Here is a 22,664-nt window from a genome sequence, read left to right as displayed (position 1 = left end):
TTTTATTTTATTTTATTTTATTTTATTTTATTTTATTTTATTTTATTTTATTTTTTATTAAAGATTTTATTTTTATTTATTTGACAGAGAGAGAGAGAAAGAGAGCACAAGCAGGGGGAATAGCAAAGGGAGAAGGAGAAGCAGGCTCCCTGCTGAGCAGGGAGCCCCATGTGGGGCATGATTCCAGGACCCTGAGACCATGACCTGAGCCAAAGGCAGATGTTTAACTGACTGAGCCACTGAGGTGCCTCCAGGGACAAATTTTAACACGACTGACTGTTCCATATTTAATGGAGATACTCAGACACTGGTGTAGGGACTAAAAGTTTACGGTAGAGCTGCTGGTAGCATGTCTATATTCTGGAATAAGATCACTACCTATTTTTTTAAAGTTAAGAACCTAAAGTATCAAAGGGGAGATGGGGGAGGGAGGATTAAATGGGTGATGGGTATTAAGGAGGACACTTGTCCTGATAAGTGCTGGGTATTATATTTAAGTGATGAATCATTAAATCCTATACCTAAAAGTAATATTACACTGTATGTTAACTAACTTGAATTTAAATAAAAATTTGAGGGAAAAGAAAGTAGAACCTAAAGTATTCACACTGACCTTGGATCCTCCAAATGCAGATTTAGAGATTACCCCTATGGTAGCCTTCAAAATATCCAGTTTTGTCTACAATGTCTTGTTCAGAATCTCTGGTTCCAACTTCACAATTGTGCCAGGATTAGATGAAAAAGCAATAGTGGAAAAGCAAGGATTATAGGCCTTCAAATGTCTTGCTACTGTTTTGCTCATACATATATGAACCTGCCAAACTCTGTCTATAAATCAGTTTAGTGGTAAGGGGGAGTGCGTTCCCATGATGGGAAATCCCCCAAGTTGAACATTCTGTTACTCTGCATCGGAAAAAAAAAAAAAAAAAAAAGCCCAACACCATAGGAGTTTGATAGGAAAACATTTTCATACTCTGAACATTTGTTAAATTTATTGATGATAAAAGGAAAACTATGATGCCAAATTGGAAAAAAATACCAAATTTCTTGTAGGAATAACATAATAAGAGAGAATTAACATTATAGTAGATGTATACATTTACGGGGAAAATATATATGTATGTGCACACACAAACATATATTGAGTTTCATCTGAAAGGAAGAATTTTATTTAAAAGGAAGTTTGGAACAAAAACATTTACTAGCCCTTTGATCCAGTTAAATTACTAACGAAAGGGCACATCAGTGGAGATCTGAGGTTATTCATTTGCATATGTTAGTAAAGTCACTGAACAAGCCAGCTCTTCTGTTATCTTACTTCACCTAAGTAACAAAAACAAAGCAAATTGCTAGTTCTGACTCATGTGAATAATAGGCAAGTAAACTTAAGACATAACTGATTCTAAAATAAATTCTTCAAAGCTATCACTCATGGCTTTACTTTGGTTGACACTGAGAAAATTAATCATTTCAAAAGAAAAATTAGTCACTGCTTACAATTAAAGTACCAACGCATTTTAAAAAAAGGGAAAACTACAATGATGCCCTCATCTTCCCAGGAGACTCGTGGAATAACTTGGTTTTTGAGAACCAGTACCATAGTGTCCAGCTATAAGACTGGCCCATCCATTCTCCACAAAATCCTGGCCAAATTTGGGTGCTGAGTGCCTCCCGGGATTGACCTCCAAGCCCAATTATCTGCATCTGGATGTTACAGATGGGCATTTAGTTCACATCACCTTTGGTGACCCTGTGGTTGAGTTTCTAAAAGCAGCTAGGCCAGGATCCTTTCTTTGACGCGCGGAGGATGGTGTCCAGAATGGAACACTGGGACAAAGCCAGTGGTTGCAGTAGAAGCCAATTAACCTACCTTTCATCTTGAGAACACAAAGCTTTGATTAAAGACACTTGGGAGAATGAGATGAAGGTTAGACTTGCCATCAAACTGGGAACTACAGTGGAATATTTAGCACCATTGGATAGATCCAATCTCTTATGCCAGTGGAACCTGAATTTGGAGGGAAGAAATGTATGGGAGATACAATGTCAAGGATTCATCAGTGGAGGACCCAGTGTCCATCTTTAGACAGAGGTCAGTGCTGAAGTGGGTATGATATAATCCATGACTATCCAGACACAGGTGCTAACACGATGGTGTCTGGCAGTGCTATCACGAGGAGTGAACACCCCAGGTCTGTGATTGACCTGTTAAGATACATTGGCTCAGAAGTGGCTCAGAAACATTCTCTTCATCAGTGCAAACTCAAGGAGCCAGATGTTTCTGCTCATGAAATTTCCCTTTTACTGGAAAACAACAATGGTGACCACCAAATCATATTGCGTGAGGCAGTACTGCTCTCCTGAGCAACTCTTTTTTATTTTATTTTATTTTATTTATTTGACAGAGAGAGAGAGCACAAGCAAGCAGAGTAGCGGGCAGAAGGAGAGGGAGAAGCAGACTTCCCGCTAAGCAAGGAGCCCGGCACGGGACTCAGTCCCAGGACCCTGGGATCATGACCTGAGCTGAAGGCAATTGCTCAGCCCACTGAGCCACCCAGATGCCCCTCCTGAGCAACTCTTTATTCTAATGTCTAAAACCTATTGTGCAAAATGCTCTAGGGGTTTAGAAATTAGTGTATATACCTATGTTTTTAGTGATGGACTTCAAAGATGACTGTGGTAAAATACACTGTTTTTACTGAGAGACTTGGTTTTATTCTAAAAAATAAAAATATAGCTGTATTAAGATTATAAACAGAAATGCAATGTATTTCTTCTATTGTCTAAATAAGCCTTATTAGCTATTATGAAAAAATAATTTCATACATTTTTTAAAAGAATTTTCTGTTGTTTACCATCTGTTTTCCAAAAGCAAAGGAAGTCATTATGTTTTTCCTGTTTCGTGTCACTTGTGATTTGTGTATATGACTGATAATATGAGCAAAATGGAACTTATGAAAAATCTAAGTTTGAATCTGGCCAGGTAGTATACCATAGTCTTCTTGCATCTAAAACATCTATTTTTCCCTTTTTACTCAATACTTAGTACATAAAAATGTACTAAAGCCCAAGGATTTTCAGGTGGTCTCTAAAAAATAAGCATTGATTTTTATCAGGGTGATTTCTCAGCTTTGCTGAAGGGACAGATTTTTCAGTATTTTTCTTCCCCTTGTCTTAATGGCACCTACCATTCTTAAGGACATTAAGTAATGTTGTTGCCTGAGTTCTAAGTAGAAAGAAAATTAAACCTCCATTTGGAAATATTGAGCAGGTCCCTTTTGACCTATTTGACTTAGAAAAATCACATAACCTGTGACTTTCTATTAACTCATTATACATCCAATGTAATTATACCAATTGTGTGGGGTTGTGTTGAGACTTGGAAGAGGTATCATAATATATGCAAAGCTTCCAGTACTATTCCTAGAATTTAGCACTCAATATAAAACATCTATCGTTATATAAGCTTGCTATGTGGGTTATAAAGTACTTTGATATAATATTTAACCTACAGATCATGCCTATGACTAGAAGAACAGGTATCTTTGTCCTCATTTAAAAGTGAGAAACTAAAGCTCAGCTGTAGGCTGGCACCAAGAAAAGGATCTAACAGGGCACAGGATTTCTGGTCTGTACTTCTTTTACAAATGGAGACTTTGGGAGGTGGGGTAGGCAAAGGAAGCTTCTTTTATTTACCATTGTCTTATTTCCAGTCTAAGTTTACTCTGTAGCAGAGCTAGATGTCTGAGAATATTCTGGAACTATGGATACAGGCCCCAAGGATATCCATTTTGCAATTCCATGAAAGACCAGGTAGTTTAGGGGATGACAAGGTACAGCATTAATCCACCAAACTAAAATATTTATAACTACACTTGAAGTTATATTAGAAAAACATATATGTACCAAAGATTTTATTCTTCTAAAAATTCTTGTTATGTAAGTATGGTAAGAAATTTTGTAAAAAGGACAGGTATCTGCAGTTTTTTTTCTCTGTATAAATTGTTAGAGTTTTTTTAAAAATGTAAAAATAAATCTTTAAATGATCAGGTCCAGGGCCTCCAAACCTGTGAGGAGAAGATATTTTTTGTATTCTTGAACTCTTTTAGATCCCTTGGGATGGTTCTGAAAATAAACTGAAGGCAGTGAGGGGAGGAACAAACATGCTATCTGCCTTTGTCCTTCCCACCTCTCCCCTCCACCCGCCCGGGATTCTGTGCTAACGAAGCATGTGGGAGTGAGGAAGCAAATGGCCTGGAGAGCTACTTGGAGACTGTCAGGTAAGACTTCAAGGTCCTCCTGATAGATGGTATCTAATCCATTGATCAGGGATCCCTAACTTAGGGCCTTGGGAACAACATATACCTAGCTTTAGACTAGCCTATGTTCCCTAAAGCCTCCTTCTTAGAATCATAAAAAAAGTATTTAAACTGCTAAAGAGATTAATTATATTTGCCTAGATAATATATATGCTATGATTCAGATTTCATCTGAACATACAGAAGACTGACTCAAATCCTTTACAGAGCTGTATCACAAATTTCAAATAATAACATAAATGACTATTGCACAGTAGTGCAGTCGAAAAGAAAATGGTTAGTACTCATTAGGAGCAATAGTCTCTTTCTTGTTAGAGTAAATTAGTATATATTGTCTGAATCTGTTATATCATGTTGATGAATTGTTAGAATATAAGTGAGGTTCAGTGGGGTGAGGTCCGGAGCTGATGATCAAGAAAGAATTCTTGAGACATCTTTGGTGCAAAATGGTGGTTTATTAAAGTGTGGGGACAGGACCCATGGGCAGAAAGGGCTGCTGTCCCGGGGTTGTGAGGAGTGGTCCATTATATGCTTGCAAGTTGGTAGGGGGTCGGGGATGGCATAAATCTCTAAGGAATTTTGGAAGCAAGGTTTCCAGGACTTCGAGGGGCTAGCTATTGTTGGGAAAAAGGTTATTCACTAACGGTAATAAAACCTTTGTGAGACCCTTTAGATGTATATCAGTGGGTCATATGCTTGGGAATGATTGTCAGCAAGTATCTTGGAGGGTTTAGAGATAAAGTTTCCAAATGAATTGTTAAAGTAGACTTCAGGATCCTGGTAGGGGTTAGAGGTGGGTGAGGCTAGGATTGCCCTTTGCCCTTAGCCAAGTGTTAAGGTGGAGGTAGTTGAGTCCCTAGAGGAATGTCACTCTGCCTTTTTCAAGGACTTGTCAGTGGGTAAGAAAATTAAATAATTTTTCTTCTGCCTCTGTTTCCCACATCAATGTGGCCAACATTCTACTTTTTAGGTAGCTAATAATCAGAATTCTCTAAGTTGGTCATTTTGTTAATTTACCTCACATGAACAAAAAGGCCCCAAAACCCTAGTTTAATAGGAAACAATCTGAATATTCTGAAAATTTAGTGAAAGTAAATTTATATATGACAAAAGGAAATGAAAATGTGAACTAAAGGATACATGGTAAGTTTCTTGCAGAAGTAAGGTAACAAGGGAGAAAGGTAACACTACAACAGGTGAATGAATGCATCTATGTTTAAAGTGTGTGTATACACACACGTGTGATGCTGTCTCTAGCTACTGTGTATTATGCATATGGATATGACATACAGCTACCATTGCATGACAGGAGGCACTTTGTTTCATAGTATCATAGTTTGATTTCTACATTTTATAGGTGGAGGAAACTGAGTGGTAACTTGTTCGTTCAAGGCCATACTGATTAGATTTGAATCCAGGTCTGCTTGACCCTGAAACTTCTGTTCTTTTTTGCTACATTATGCTTCCTCTAGCTGTAGCTTTGTGCCATTTCTATCAGAACAGCTGGAAGAGTGAGAAGACTCCAGAACAATTTTAGTAATTTACATTACACTGTATGATCCTCTCAGTTTCCCCTTTTCAGACACTCCTCCTTTAAGATATTCCCCTCCCTCACAATACCCTGCAGGCCTGCCTTCATACCCCCACAGCTCTACTACCACCACCTCCTTTGGCCCGACTGTCCAGATTCCTGTTTCTCATGGCATCATCTAAACCCAGCTACTGGGCTGGTATCACATCTCCATTTACTTTGCCTGCTGTGTGCACCATTCCCTCAGAAGGTCTCTGTTTTCCAAAGCGATTGTATTGTGTTAGTGAGGGCAATAGCGTAATGTGTTACTCAATACCTGGGAGGATGTTTACATGTCAACAGTGAAATGACTACGTCTTTAGAAAGTACTAAAATTTGTTCTCAAAGTCTTAAGCAATTTGGTATAAAAATATCAAGCTCATAGGAGAGACTTTTTTTTGGAGAGTCAGGTCTCTAAGTGGACCTTAGTCACGTTTGCCTCCTTGTCAGGCCTATGTCTAGTTAATAATATTGCTCATCCACGAATCGATTCCAAAAAAAAATGATATATTTATCAACCTAAAAGACTTGGGTTATATATCACAGATATCGGCTATCACCAATAGAATCATTGTTTTTTCCTGAGTCTGCGCCTCTTAGGTTTGAAATCTCAGCAGTTAGTTCTCAGAGTCTGTATGCCTGCACAGGAAGTTTAAAAAAGGTATCTGTAGCAACTCTTGGTAGCTCAAAGAAGGCTCTGAATATTTAGATTTTATGTTCTTAAATGTCAAAAGCAGATATTCTAAATAACTAAATCAAGATAAAATAAGAAAAACCCGGCTTTTCTGTTCTTCACCTACACCAATGAACTCAGTCCAAATAACTAATCCAAAACTACCAAAGGAAAGGAAGAAGAAAGAAAACTAGAGACAGCAACATGAAGAGATGGAATATGAGTTTGGAATAAGTTCTGTTGTTAATTTTGTCCAAAATAATTTTTAGTAACTCTGGCCAAAGATGGAAGTATTTATGAAAATAAAAAATTCTTTAGGTGCATAAGATAGCCTCGTGCCTAGGACATTGGACGTCAGACTCTCCAGCCAAAAATCCTGTATCATTCAAATCCAAGCCCTTTGTGGAGCAACCTTGGACAAGTTACTTAACCTCTCTATATTTCTGTTTTCTTAAAGTGGGAACAATGAGAGCAATCAACCACATGAGGGTATTACAAGGGTAAAATGAGTTAATATAGATAAAAGCACCTAGAACTCGGTCTGGCATAAATAAATACTAATCAGGTGTTACTAACAACATCACTGCTGTCATTGTTACACAATTGTCGCTACCACAGCTCAGAGACTGGGAAGCTCAACAATCCAAAGGCCAAAAAAAAAAAAAGGGCAGTACCTGCACTTTTTTACATTTTTTTAAAGGCCAGTATAAAATGCTAATAATTTTGACTTGTGATGTGAGATTTTTGGCTTGAGATACAGTCCACCAAACACATCTTCTACTTACTTTCCCCAAAGAAAATCATGTGCTCCAAGCTGTCTTATTTATATAAATGGCTACAGAGTGATTAGATAAACATTATAATTAAATGCCCCATCCAGAAATCTTTGCTTTTGTTTCAAGGCTAATGGAGGTGATCAGTCCTCCTTACATGAGAAGAGCCTGTGGCCGTCTTCTGGAAAACATAATTTGGTAGAACTCCCTTCAACATTATTACTAATTTTAGTTTCTGGGTTGCAGATGCTCTCCTTTTGTCTTTGTAGTTATTATTAGTACCTTCCTGTGTGTACTGAACAATAATGGTTTGTGATTCATTTTTTTGAAGTTTCTTTATTGACTAAATTAGCCCCCAGAGTGCTGTATATCAAGTTAGGTTTTGATATAAGGCATAAAATCAGAGAACTATGATCTATCTGTAGAAGTCAAACACAATTTTATCCCTATTCTTTTTCCAAAAGTATTTTAGGTTACCAAAATGATAAAATCACACTACAGAATATTTACAGAATAAAAAATTAAAAAGAAATCTCTTATGGTATTTCTACCAGTTACTGTAATATTTTTGGCATATTTCTGTTAGTAGTTCTTACATATATTTTCAACATATATGTAAGCATACAATGTCTTTAATCTTTTCTTTTCTTTCTTAAGGTGGTGGGGGAGGGGAAGAGTGAGAGAGAGAGAGAATTCCAAGCAGGCTCCATGCTCAGCACAGAGTCCCACACAGGGCTTGATCTCACGACCCCCAAGATCATGACCTGAGCTGAAATCAAGAGTCAGACACTTAACTGAAGGAACCACCCAGGTGGCCCTTTAATCTTTTCTATACAGCACTATAATGAAAACATTTTCCATGTGGCTACGTTATTCTTCACAACTATAAATGTTAATGGATGCAAAATGGTTTGCTTACTCACTCCCTATTATTAAACATTTAATTTGTTTCTATTAAGATGACTATTTAAATAACACAATGGGAAGTCTTTTATGAATATATTTATTTCCATATTTTGGAATTGATTCTTAGAAGAGATTGTCTAAGTACTTATAACTGTCTCTCTAGGAAATTATCTAAACTTATAGCTATATCATGAAGAAAAAACTTTTCAAAAGTATGAAAAATAACTCTATAAAACACTATGACAGCTAACTAATACCAAAAACAATACTCTCTCCGTTAAATTCTTAAACTGGTTATCATCTGAATTTCATTTCCATTCAAATAGCCATATCCTCTCCTTGGCCTGTAAATACATAACTTTGGAAGTATTTCTCACTCTCATGACATTCTGCCTCTTTGTATGTTGGCACTCGTGTCAACTATAATTAAGCACTTCTTTGAGTAATGTTTAATGTCTAACTTTGTCAATAGATAATATGCTGTGGAAGAGCAGAGACCACACCTATTTGGTCACTTTTACACCCAAATGTCTAGCACACAGCAGGCAATCTTGTTTATTCATTCATTGATATATAATGGTTTAAAATTTTGTGCAGAATACTTTGCTAACTGCTATGGGGAAATAAATAGAAATATATGACAGTCCTTGCCTTTAAGGAGTTGTAATAATAATAATAATCCTTTACTATTATTTTTATTTTAATATGCTGTAGGAGAAAGTTCATGGACTTTAAAACCAGATGGATTAGGGGCGCCTGGGTGGCTCAGTCATTAAGCGTCTGCCTTCGGCTTAGGCATGATCCCAGGGCCCTGGGATGGAACCTTGAATCTGGCTCCCTGCTCAGCAGGAAGCCGGCTTTTCCCTCTCCCACTCCCCCTGCTTGTGTTCCCTCTCTCACTGTGTCTCTCTCTGTCAAATAAATGAATAAAATCTTGGAAAAAAAAAAGATGGGTTTGAGTTTGACTCTCATTTATCATCCATTGGCTATATGATATTGGACAAATTAGTTAAATTGTTGGAACCTCACATTATTAATCATCTGTAAAGCAGGGGGGGTAATACTTGTTCCACAGATTATTGTGATGTCATGGATGCAAAATTTTGTTACAGCTCTTATAAATTAGAAAGTAATCCATGATTTTTTGTTGAATGAATGAATAAAGCCTTGTCAATTTTGGATTTTCTTCCTTTTTTCCCGCTGGTTTATTCACTTTCTTCCCATTATCATTGTCTGAGTCAACAGTAAAAACAAACATTTCACACCTAGGCTAGTGATTCTTACTCCCATTTCTATGATCACCTTCTAATCTATTATCACATAATTCTTCCCAGAGCTTTGTCATTATCCCCAACTTTTCATCAGATAAAACTTACTACGATTTTTAAGGATCCTTGACAGTTGGTCCCAGGAGTCCATTCTGTCTATCTCAGTGCCCTCAACTCTAATTATGACCTGCTCATACAGAAGATACAGATACAATAAAGAGAGAGAAAAACATGGATAAGCTGTATAAAATAAACTCAGATGACAGGTACAACAGAGATAGCATGACAACTTAGGGTTTATTTCTTCTACGAATATTTTCCAACTCCCCAGGGTAATTTCTTACTTCTTCCTCCAGGCTATTATGTGTATATCTAGCACAAATTCTACACTATGCTGCAATTATTTGAGTAGGCATTGTCTCTAGCTCCCTCCTCACTTATTAATTCGACAAAACTCAAATGTGCAGCACAATGTACAAAGTGCTCCTCTAGGCTCTTCCTAATAATCACTGAGCTCCTTAAGAGTGGAAACCATATCATAGCCATTTTCGTACTCTCAATGCAAATACAATACAGAGACCACCAATGGATACTGATGGAATAAGCCAATGAGTGAGTAAGAAAATGCATGAACAAAATGGCAAATCTATTTATTATACTTGAAATATTTTGCTCTATTCTACCCTTGAATTTTGTAGGCTGTTATTTTCTTGAAATGGGGGATAAATTTGGTTATTATAGGGAACTGATTTGATGAGCACCACCTGGCTCATCTTTTATTCTTGCCATAAGATGAATTTCCCAGCATAAGACTTATTCTTAGAAAGAAATTATAAAATAATGCATGCACACGATGCCAATTGAACACTTTAAAATATGCAGAGAAAACAAGCCTTTTTTTTTTCCTCACAATCCTATCTTCCACATGCCCCAAATATTATAGGTTTGGTAGGTACGCTTCCAGATCTATTTCCTGTGTATTTCAAATATACTTCCTATGCATTTTTGAAAGTTAAGACATTGTCTCTAGAAGGCTGCTCTCAGGGGCTTACCTAAGGCCACAAAATAGGATATTGGTGCAGATTCCTATCCCAATCTTTTAAGCCAAGTTATTACCAAGCTTCTTAAAAATAACAAGGTGATGTAGGGCTTCCATGGGATGCAGCAAAACTCATCTCTAGCCAAGATTTTTCTCCCTCCTTGTCACATGCCTATTTATGGCTAATCAAAATAAGTACTTTTATGTTATAACAAGCTTTAAAATTAGAATCCATTTTTCCTCTACTATTATTCAAATATTTGTGTTTTTTATCCCTCTGTTTTCATATTTTTACTTCCTATTAGAAATTAAAAACTGGTTGAAGATAATATAAAAGACCTAAATACAATAAAAATTTATCTAAACTCTCTTATATTCTAAATGCTAATCATAAAAATTCCTTTGGCAAACGAGTGGCTTATAATGTAGTATGGTGTCAAAAGTGTTCAACTAGACATTAGATGCCTTGGGTTTTATTTTTATTTTATCAAGATTTTATTTGTTTCCTTGTTTGTTTACTTATTTGAGAGAGAGAGGGAGATAGAGCACACGAGTGAGGGCAGGGGAGCAGAGAGGCAGAAGGCAGGGAGAAACAGACTTCCTACTGAGCAGGGAGCCCAACATGAGGCTCAGCTTGATCCCAGAACCCTGGGATCATGATCTGAGCAAAAGGTAGATGCTTAACTGACTGAGCCACCCAGGGGCTCAAGATTTCTTGGACTGTAGACCCAGTTCTTCCACTTGGATAAGTCATAAACCCTCTGAGCCTTGCGGGTTTTTTTGTGTTTTGCTTGTTTCAGGGTTTTTTGTTTCTTGTTTTTTTTTAGCCCTAAATAGAGGTAATATTTATTCAACACTTATTCATTTATGCAACAAATATTCATTGAGTATCTATTTTGTACCAGGAGCTGATTCAAGACACTGGAAAAGCAATGATCAAAACAGACTAAATTCCCTCCCTTCATGAACTGTTCGCTCTAAAAGGGGAAGAGACAATAAATTAGACTGACTAATAAAGGTATCACTATACATATGCACAAAACTACATGCTGGTGAGGAGGCAGATTGGTGGGAACTCTCATACATTGCTAGTAAGGATACAAAATGGTGCAACCACATTGGCAGAGTCTTATAACGTTACACTTTTTAACACAGCAATCCTGTTTCTAGGTAGTTATCTAAGAGAAAATGAAAACATGGCCCAAATAAAGACCTGCAGAGGAAGAAATATAACCCCAGAGCAGAAAGAACCCAAAAGACAATCAGCTTGTGATTGGATAGACATTTTGTAGTACATTTATACAGTATAATACTACCCAGTAATAAACTGATGCAGGCAACAATATGAGTAAATCTCAATAGCATTATAATAAGTGGGGAGGGGGGGAAGCAAGCACAAAAGGTTCAATACTCTATAATTCAATTTATGTGAAATTCTAGAAAAGGTAAAACTTCAGAGACAGAAATCATATCAGTAATTTTCAGGGGTTGTGGTTGGGGGTGAGAGATTGACTTCGAAAGAGCATAAAGAAACATTCTGGGAAATGTCCTATGATGTTTCAATTGTGCTGTCATTCATTTGTCAAGACTCATTTAAGGATATACTTAAAGGGGTATATTTTATTGTGTGTAAAAATAATGCCTCGATAACTCTTACTTTTAAAAATATATGTAAATTATGTAATATTTTAGATAGAGGCAAGAGAGAGAGAAGGGAGTTGAAATTTTAGTTAGAAAGTCCTCGAGTAGATAATTTTGAAGGAAGTAAAGGAACAAACTACATAGATATCTGGAGAAGGACATTCAGGCAAAAAGAATTGCAAATGTGAAAACTGAGAAGCAGAAACGTGCCAAGTGTGTTCATGGAAGAGCAAGCAGATCAGTGTGGCTATAGAGCAGGGGGTTGAGGAAGCAGGAGATACGAGAGGAGAAGAGATCACACAACACTTGACAATAATGGGAAGCTACCAGTCGGCTTTGAGAAGCAGAGTGACATGAAGTGACTTGAAGTTTAAGAGAAAATTCCAGATGCTTCATACAGAACAGTCTATGAAAAAACAAGTATAAAATCAGGAACACCAGTTGGAAGACAAACTAATAATTTAGACAAGGGATTATGGGGGTAGAGAGGGTGGCCAAAAGGGTTTATATTCTACATAAAGTCATTTGATTTGCTGAGAAATCTAGGTGTGTGAAAAAGAGAATTAAGAAAAAACCCATGCTTTTTTTAGTCTGAACTGCTGAAAGGATGGGATTGCTATCATTAGAAGGAGAGACGTGAGAGAATTTGCACTTACAACTGCAAACACGGATAGGACTAACCTATAAGCATCTATCCAGTGTACGAGTTTGCTAGGGCTGCCATACCAAAATACCACAGGCTGTGTGGCTTAAACACCAGAAAGTTACTCTCTCACAGTTCTGGAGATAGGAAGTCCATGATCAAAGTGCGAGCAGGGTTGGTCTCCTCTGAGGTCTCTCTCTCTTGACTTGCAGATGGCTGCCCTCTTGCTGTGTCTTCACGTGATCTTTTCACCATGTATGTGCCTCCCAGTGTCTCTGTGTGTCTAAATATTCTCTTCTTATAAGCACACCAGTCAGATTTTATTAGGACCCACCCCTATAACCTCACTTAACCTAAATCACCTCTTTAAAAGCCCTGTCTTCAAATGTAGCCGCATTTGGAGCTCCTGGGGATTTGGGCTTCTACATACAAACTTTGAGGGAACATAATTCAGCCTGTAACACCCAGTGATATAATTTCAGAGTGAGTAGAACCATCTCGTTTATCCTCTAAAAACTTGGTATTATAATTTAAAAAATTCTACTGTGGGTGCTTCATTCTTTTAGGTATCAAAAAAAATTTTTTTAATGGAAGAAATAAATTAGAATCCAGCTAATTATCTTTAGAGTGTGTTCTAATTAACCAAGAAGACACCAGGTACATATGTAACGAAGAGATGAGCAACACAGGGGAGTTGAGTGGAAGTAGTAGAACTGGCCTGGACACACATTGAGAATTCATATACACAACATATTTCCTTACACTTCACATATTTAAACAGTCCTGGAGAGACATTGTTTATAAAAATAGCTTTTTGGGTGGTATATAAAAACTGAGAACTATAACTATAGAATTTTTTTAAAGATTATTTATTTATTTATTTATTTGACAGACAGAGATCAGAAGCAGGCAGAGAGGCAGGCAGAGAGGGGAGTGGGGGAAGCAGGCTCCCAGCTGAGCAGAGAGCCCAACATGGGGCTCAATCCCAGGACCCTGAGATCATGACCTAAGCCGAAGGCAGAGGCTTAACACACTGAGCCACCCAGGTGCCCCACTATAGAATGTTTTTGCAAAGTAAATTCTTCCTTTCCAGAGTCAAGTTGAAATTTTCCTGTTTGTTAAAAAATAAATATAAAGTGTATAAGCTAAACATTAAATGTTATCAAGAATTTCAAGTATAAAAAATACCCTACACTAACTGAATCTGGTTGGTTTTATAAAATATCTAGTAGGAACAGTATTCAGAGCAATTAACATATTAATTTCAGTAGTTAAAGGGAGTTAGTTCTTCCTCCAAAACAAGTTATTAACAATGTCTCTAAGCATTTATTCAGCGTGACTAATACTATAAAGTATGTAGCAGTGGCACTTAAAATATTCAGCAAACTGGAGATGAATGAATAAATAATGTAGCAGCATTTTACTTGAACGAGAATAATTTCCTCAAAATTTCCCAATAGGAATGGCAGACACCTCGAGTAAAATTATCAAATCATATACAAAGTGCCAACACTGGCATTATACTCATCTCATAAAGAATTCATGGCAATGTGCCCAGCAGGTGAAATATTCCATAAGCAGGATTCTGGTCCTGTTTAATCTGTCATCAGGTACCAACAATGGCCAGACACTGAATCAGTTAGGAATTAAGCCTCAAGTGCCATCTCTAGGAGTTGAGGATCATGATTCACTTGCTAGATTCCAATATAATAGATCTTAATTATCTTTAATTTTTTAAATAGACTTTATTTTTTAGAGTAGTTTTAGCTTCACAGGGATATTAAGCAGAAGATACAGACATTTCCCATATACCCCCTGCCTGGATGTATGTATCACTTCCCCCATTATCAACATTCTCCGGCAGAGCGGAACATTTGTTGTAACCCATTAACCACATTAACACATCATTATCATTCCAAGTCTATTGTTCAGGATTAACTCTTGGTGTTGGACATTCTATGGGACTGAACATGTTTATAATGTCATGTATCCACCATTATAGTAGCATACAGAGTAGTTTCACTGCCCTAAAAATCCTGTTTTATTAATGTTGAGTTTTAGATGTTCTTTGGATGCTTTAGATAACAGTTCTTTATTAGATATGTCTTTTGCAAATGTATTCTCCCAGTCTGTGGCTTGTCTTTTCCTTCTTTTAACATTATCTTTCAAAGAGTAGAAAATTTTAATTTTAATGAGGCCCAGCTTTAATTCTTTCATATATCATACCTTTGATGTTGTATCTCAAAAGTACTAACTAAACCCAAGGTCATCTAGAGTTTCTCTTATGTTATTTTCTAGGATTGTTATAGTTTGGCATTTTACATTCAGGAATATGATCCACTTTCAGTCAATTTTTATGAAGGGCATAATGTCTGTGTCAAGATTCATTTTTTTGCATGTGGATGTCCAGTTGTTCAGCACCATTTGTTAAAAAGACTATCCTGGCTCCATTGTATTGCCTTTGCTTCTTTGTCAAAGATTAGCTGACTGTATTTCTGGGCTCTCTATTCTGTTCCATTGATCTGTTTGTCCATTATTTTGCCAATACCTCACTGTCTGGATTACTGTAGCTTTATAGTAAATGTAGAAGTTGGGTAGTTCCAGTCCTCCCACTTAGTTCTCCTTCATTATTCTGGGTCTTTTGCCTCTCCATACAAACTCTAGAATCAGTTTGTTGATATCCATAAAACAACTTTCAAGGATTTTATTTGAGATTGTGTTGCATCTATAGATCAAATTGGGAAGAATTGACATCTTGACAATATTGAGTCTTCCTACCAATGACCATGTACTATCTCTCCATTTATTTATGTTTTTTTAATTTGTTTCATTAGAGTTTTGTCATTTTCCTCATATAGATCTTATACCTATTGTGTTAGATTTATACTTCAATTTTTTTTGGTGTAAATGGTATTGAGTTTTTAATTTCAAATTCTACTTGTTCATTGCTGGTATATAGAAAAGTGATTGACTTTTGTATATCAACCTTGTATCCTGAAGCCTTGGCATAATTACTTGTTAGTTTCAGGAGTGTTTTGTTGATTCTTCCAGATTTTCCACATAAACAATCATGTCATTTATAAACAAAGACAGTTTTAATTTTCCTTTTCAATCTGTATACCTTTCATTTGTTTTTCTTTTCATACTACATTTGCTCGAACTTCCAATGCGATGGTGAAAAGGAGTGATGAGAGGGGACATCCTTGACTTGTTCCTGATCTCAGTGGGAAAACTTCTAGTTTCTCATCATTAAGTGTGGTGTTAGCTGTAGGTTTTTCTGCATTCTTTATCATATTGAGGAAATTTCCTTCTATTCCTAGTTTACCAAAAGTTTTATCATGAATGCTTTTACTGTTTTTATTGATATGATCATGGAATTTATCAGCTTTAGTCTGTTGGTGGAATTCCTTGTATTAATTGATTTTTGAATGTTGAACCAGCCTTGCATACTTGAAAAAATCCCACTTGATTGTGGTGTAAATTTTTTTTACACATTGTTGAAGTTGAGTTGCTAATGTTTTATTGAGGATTTTTGCATATTTGGTTATGACAAATATTGGTCTGTAGTTTCCTTTTCTTATATCTTTCTATGGTTTTGATATTAGGCTAATGCTAGCCTTATAAAAATGAATTGGGGAGTATCCTCTCTGCTTCTATCCTCTGAAAGAGATTGTAGAGAATTGATATAATGTTTTCCTTAAGTGTTTGGAAGAATACAACAGTGAATTCAGCTGGGTCTGATGTTTTCTTTCTTGGAAGATTATTAATTACTGATTCAATTTCTTTAATAGATATAGGCCTATTCAGATTATCTATTTCTTGTGTGAGTTTTGGCAGTCTGTCTTATTCAAGGAATTAGTCCATTTTATCTAGGTTATCAATTTTGTGGGTTCATAGTATCACTTTATATTCTTTTTAGTGCTAATGGAATCTTTAGTGATGTCCCCATCTCTCATTTAGAGATGTCCCCTCTCTCTAATATCATTCTGATATTAGCAATTTGTGTACATTCTCTTTTTTTCTTTGTTAGCCCAGGTAGAGGCTTACCAACTTTATTGATCTTTTCAAAGAACAAGACTTTGGTCCTTTAATTTTCTTTATTGGTTTCCCATTTTTAATTTCATTGATTTCTACTTTGATTTTTATTATTTCTTTCCTTTGGCTAATTTTTAAAATTAAATTTGCTTTTTTTTTTCTAGTTTCCTAAGGTCAAAGCTGAGATCTTTGATTTGAGACAGTTCTTTTTTAATCCACACATTCAGTGTTATAAATTTCCATCTAAGAATTGCTTTCATTGCATCTCACAAATTTTTAAAAGCTGCGTTTTCATTTTCATTTAGTTCAAAATGATTACCTTTAATTACATTACTACAGTTCATTACACTGATTAACAAACCAGTACTTTCACCAATGAAAATCCATTTCTGACATTCAGCAAAGCCTTAGTGTTGATTGAGATGTGACTAGTAGATAGGTTTGTGGTAATCTTTTCTGGAGTTTAGGCTCTCTGCTTTAATGTTAGTTGAACACTGCTGGAGTTTAGACTCCTGATTAAAATACCAGCTACCAATGGTTGTGGGTTAACAGATTACTGCAGTAACTGTGCTATTTTACTATAGATTGAAACATCATTATATTCCATTTCAAATATTTCAGTTTGTATCCTTAAATCTAGGTCAATTCAGGAAGTGAAATAAGATCAATACTTTAAAGATTGTAAACTCTCTGGGAATGTTCATCACATCTCAACTAAGTGAAATGCTGTGTATTTGATATACAGTCACATGACTGGAGGCCATTCCATGTATCTTAAGAGAAGAAACCAACAATTTTACTTGTCACTCTCCCTCTAATGTTGGATGTTCATGTAAATTTCTGTCCTTTCACAGCCCTTCCACAAGAAAGCATGAAAAATAATTTACTTAATATCTGCAAATCTACAGTTAAAGAAAAGGAAAATAGTAACTAAAGGTGACTCTGAAAAGTAACATAGTTGCAAGACAGTTAAGAAGGCTTTCTCTTATCTACCAACCCTCTTGGCCCCTGGAGGAAGAAAGATGAAGAGACATTAATCTAGCACTCAAAAGTCTCATAACCCATTAGAAACAATGAAGATAAAACAGGCAAATGATAAACTTACATTGGATGCTACTGCTAGTGAAGTTAAGACTTTATCATTAAAATAAGAATTTAGTTCAAAGCGAGAAGGAAAAGCAAAGATAGCAAGTGTTTGGATTAAAAATCAAGAATGGGATGGGTTGCCAGAAGTTTCTTTACTGAATAGTCATTTATTGAGTGCCTATAATTATATTTATTTGATTCTAAGATGTCAATAATCAGCTTTTTAAAAGAGAAAAAACTCTATGTTAAATGTGTCTATCAGTTGTAAGGGGCCTTCCCAAAAATGTAAAAATATGAACATGCTCATTTTAGGACACATGCAAAGCACTTCATAAAGACAGTAGGTTCAGAAGAGTGCCTATTAGTCATGGACCTGGAATTACAGAGATTAACCTGGTGGAGTTATACATACATTACAGAAATAAATACATAAAAGTATAATTATAAACTAATGTTGCAAGAAATCTGGATAAGTTTGTATATGAAGTAAAAATCTGATTTTAGAAAGTTGAAACACAGGGGTTTCTCTAAAGCCGAGTTTTATTCTTTATTCTTTGACTAGTGAACACTATAAAGTCAATGAGTTATGAGAACTTCCCTTTCATCTTCTTTCTCCCTACATCACTGAGAAATTTTCAGTCTCTGCTAAATGTTGCAATCCTACCTCTCGTTTTTCCAGATGATTTATCCACCATATTGGCACCAAGAGTAAATCTTCAGTCAGAGCTAATTTTACAGATCCAGATTTGTACATCTTTATCCCACATTAAGATATTCATAGCATCTCAAGTTTACTCAAAACTTCTGGCTGAAGTCTTTGATAGTCATGTTAAAGTTACTGTCCAAGAGCACGTTGCCAAACAAGATTGGCCAGGTGATGTCAATTATTTTATAACATGTTCAGTTATTCAGTATATATCACTTCCTATAGTTTATAGTTACAGTATTATGTTGGGATTGGAAGGATGAAATTATTGTATGTTTTCTACTTTAAAGGAGGCTCAAATCTAGTTGAGGAGATAAGAAAAACAGCATTCTTCTATGAGTATAATGTCACTCAATAAATAACATTTAGCCAGAATAGTCCTGGTTTATGTAGAGGGCTGGAGTTGGAAAAAAACAAAAAACAGATGGGGGATACCAAAACTAAACAAACAAACAAACAAAATCTTTCCATAACCTAGCAGTAAAATCACCCCTCCTAATGGTTTGGTAATTGTTGAATATTACTTAACTCTAGTCTGCTAGTATATTGGACCCTGCTCTTTGCTTTGACCCAACCAACTGCAAAGAATTAATACCACCCCAATCTTTCTTTAGCTAGCCATCTTTGAGAGCTTTAGATTATTACTATATATTGAAGGAACATTCCATCTTACATAAGCAGAATGTTTTATTCTATTTTTGCCATTTCTTAAAATCAAAGCAACCTAGAAAAAGTTATTCCCACAAACTCATTACTTATTGCTAACTTGACATATTCAGCTTGATCATCTGGTGTAATGTATATATTCTTGAAACTAAATTGATTATCTTGACACTTGCTCTTGGCAAAATGAAAAGAAAGCTTATAGCTTCAAATATAAGGTCTACATATTACCACATTATAAGGTTAAGATGCCAGAGAAACTAGGAAAGCCTTTTTTAAAAAAATCAAAGGCATTTTGTTATTTGGTTGGTAAAACTATGAATTTAAGAAAATCTGAATATAGGTGGCCCAAGTATAAAGAATATCTGAAACATGGGTCCTAAATACGATGCCTTTTTCAATATTTTATAACTAAACAAAATATGTGAAAGCATAGGCATATTAATTTTGCAAAGATTGCAATCTCAGATATACTGCATCCTAGCTATGACATTTTCTAAGATTTTTTCTCATAGAAACTGTGAAAGCATGAGGCCAGCAACATCAAGAAAATTTTAGGTGAGCATGAGTATAATGGCACTTATAAACTGATTAGTGTAAAAAGGTCACAGTGGCAAGAACAAGAAAACCACCAGAAGTCATATGGAATCCGTGAAACAGAAAGTTCTTTCAAGCACACATATGAGACTACACAATGCATTAGCCATTATTGTTAGCAATACTTTTACTTACTTTTTTAAACACACATGACTAAAAGTACATTGATAAATATATGTTATATGCATAGCAAAATATTGGCTTTGCTTCTCCAAAGACCAGGTAATGGCAATACTGATCAGATTCATGAGTGTAATGTGGGTGGTATTGGGAGCCTGGGAATCACAATGTGAAAATCTAAGTGAGGATGGTACTGTACAGATATCTGATCAGCACATTTCCCAGAGAAATCGTCAACCTCCCTGTTTCTCTTATACCCATTTCAGCACCAAATTGTACTAAAACCTCAGCAACCAGCAGGATGAGCCAGTCTTCCCTAACTTTGGTTGAGAAGAGAACTTGGACAATGGGACACAGTGATTAGTACACATTCCTGATCAGTCTTCAAAAGATTAGGTTTTGGATGCATACCCCGTGATAAAGCATAACTTGAACTTAAACTTGTTGGGATCTGTTTTTAGAAAAGCAGAGATGGAAACATTAAGAGTCAGGACCCATGCAACTCTCCTCCTGATTGCCCTGAAAAGCAGGAATCATGGACAAAGCTATTTTTGCTCTCCAATTATCCTCTGAGACCCCACAACTTGTCTTGATCTCATCGTTTTTAGGGAGGTTGCAATCCCACATTTATCTACTCTCTCACCATCATCTCTAATCTCTCTCTTTCCTCTGGCTCTATGTCCTCATTTCCAAACACACATAGCTCTTTTCTGTCACAAATTACCATTTGCAGGAATTCACTGGCCTGTCCAATGGGCACTGTTTTTCAGTTTCTTTGATACCAAAATGGCCTGTGCATACTTTCTCCATGTTGTTACTGCCTACTCCCTTCTTCATCTTTTGCAAACTAGCTTGTAGTTCTGCCTCCCCTCCCCACCCAATACTGTTTCTTAAGTTAATGATGATCTCTCTCCCTACCACTGTCTTCTAATGGTCTCTTGGCACAGCCTCGTCCCTTGCCTTTGACAACCTGACATTATGTATTTTTTTTTTCTTTTTCTGATCCTTCTCTCTTATTTTTTCTTCTACCTTCAAGCTATGACCATTATCCAGTCTTTGCTTCTCTGATCTTTTTCCTTTTTAAATCCAGAGAGATATTAAATGGTATTCTTCGGTCTGAAGTCCTTAGAAGTGGCCACTGAAGGTTCAGGAACAACTAGAAGGGTGGACAGGTGGTGCCTCCCACCACTTCAAATGGGAAAGTCCTCCTTTTACCTGATTTACTTGTTCTATGTTGTTTCTTTTGGCGAGCTTATTTGGAATCTAATTTCTTGTTTTACCACTATCTCTATGACTTTTGCCAGATGGAGAGGAGAAGGGAGTTGAGAGAAATTGGAAGGGGAGGTGAACCATGAGAGACTATGGACTCTGAAAAACAATCTGAGGGTTTTGAAGGGGCGGGGGGTGGGAGGTTGGGGGAACCAGGTGGTGGGTATTAGAGAGGGCACAGATTGCATGGAGCACTGGGTGTGGTGCAAAAACAATGAATACTGTTAAGTTGAAAAGAAACAAAAAAAAATATATATATATATTTCAAAGTATTAATATATTTCTTACATCCAGACCTGTGCCATTCCTTCCATCTGGACCTCTCTCCTACACTATTCCTCAGCATTTTCGTAATTCCTACCAATATTTTGGTCTTCTATGCCCTCCTTCCTGAAGGAATCCAGGAAGTCCTTTATGAACCCCAAGTCTGGGTAGGATGTTCTGTGTGGTACCATTGCATTCTGTATCAATCTCTTAACACAGCACTTTATTTCATTGTGTTTTCTGTTTGTCTACATTCCCTACTAAACTGGAAACTCACTGGGGACAGAATATTACATCTCTAGTATAGTGCCTGGCATGTAATAACTTTGAAAAATCCAAGCAGATAAATATATAGTCCAGCAAGGAGATACAAATTAGGTGACACTGCTCTCTAAAGAGAAATGAAAGGGTTATCCCTCATTCTGATCAAACTGTCCTGCTTCAAATCATGTCCTGATCAAATCATGCCTGCTTCCTGAGTGTCCTTGGCACCTCCTTTATCCACTTCTGAGTCCTGTTCATAACACCCACACTATTTGCTTTTGGGGGAAGTTATTTAAGAAAGAGACATATACTGTTAAATATACTTATGATGACCAAGAAAAATTTAAAGTACTAAAAATCATACTATTTTCAAACTATCATTACATCATTCTCAACAAAATTCTAACATTACACTATTTTGGCCTAATTTCAACAATTCCAATGTCTTCCATGAAGGTAATAAACCTTCAAACGATTTGATGCCATGTCTAAGAAGTTTATAGGAAAAATGTTGGTGGTTAACTGACTTACAAAGGACATATTGCTTCAAATATTTGCTATACAAAAATGTATCTATATAAATGCAACCAAAAAATCCTAAAATTAAATCAAAGAAAGGAGCAACGTAATGTCCACATACACTCTGCAAAAACAGGCTTAGAGAAATTCCAAACTGCTGGCGTACTAAAACTAGAAAGTGCAGTAGGTATAGTCCCATCTTGAAATCTAAACGGTAGTATTACCTTCAACAGGCAAAGCCTGAGTACCTCCATCATAAATGCTGTAAGTTCTGAAAGCAAAAATCACATTTAAATTCAGTGAGTTTTG

The 22,664-nt window shown here is 36.2% G+C and overlaps 1 protein-coding gene and 1 pseudogene across 4 annotated transcripts in view; one reads left to right on the top strand and one right to left on the bottom strand.

Moving 5' to 3' along the window:
• The window catches only part of LOC111147104 (solute carrier family 4 member 10), a 292,076-nt gene that overhangs the window by 52,631 nt on the left and 216,781 nt on the right, over window positions 1–22,664 (bottom strand). The window lies entirely within an intron of this gene.
• On the top strand, window positions 1,542–2,364 carry LOC111142802 (annotated as a pseudogene).

Source organism: Enhydra lutris, unplaced genomic scaffold (assembly GCF_002288905.1).
Source record: "Enhydra lutris kenyoni isolate GAN:26980312 unplaced genomic scaffold, ASM228890v2 scaffoldscaffold1, whole genome shotgun sequence".
Taxonomy (NCBI): Eukaryota; Metazoa; Chordata; class Mammalia; order Carnivora; family Mustelidae; genus Enhydra; species Enhydra lutris.
The sequence above is the reverse complement of the archived record's forward strand: the minus strand, read 5'-3'. Positions and strand labels throughout refer to the sequence as shown.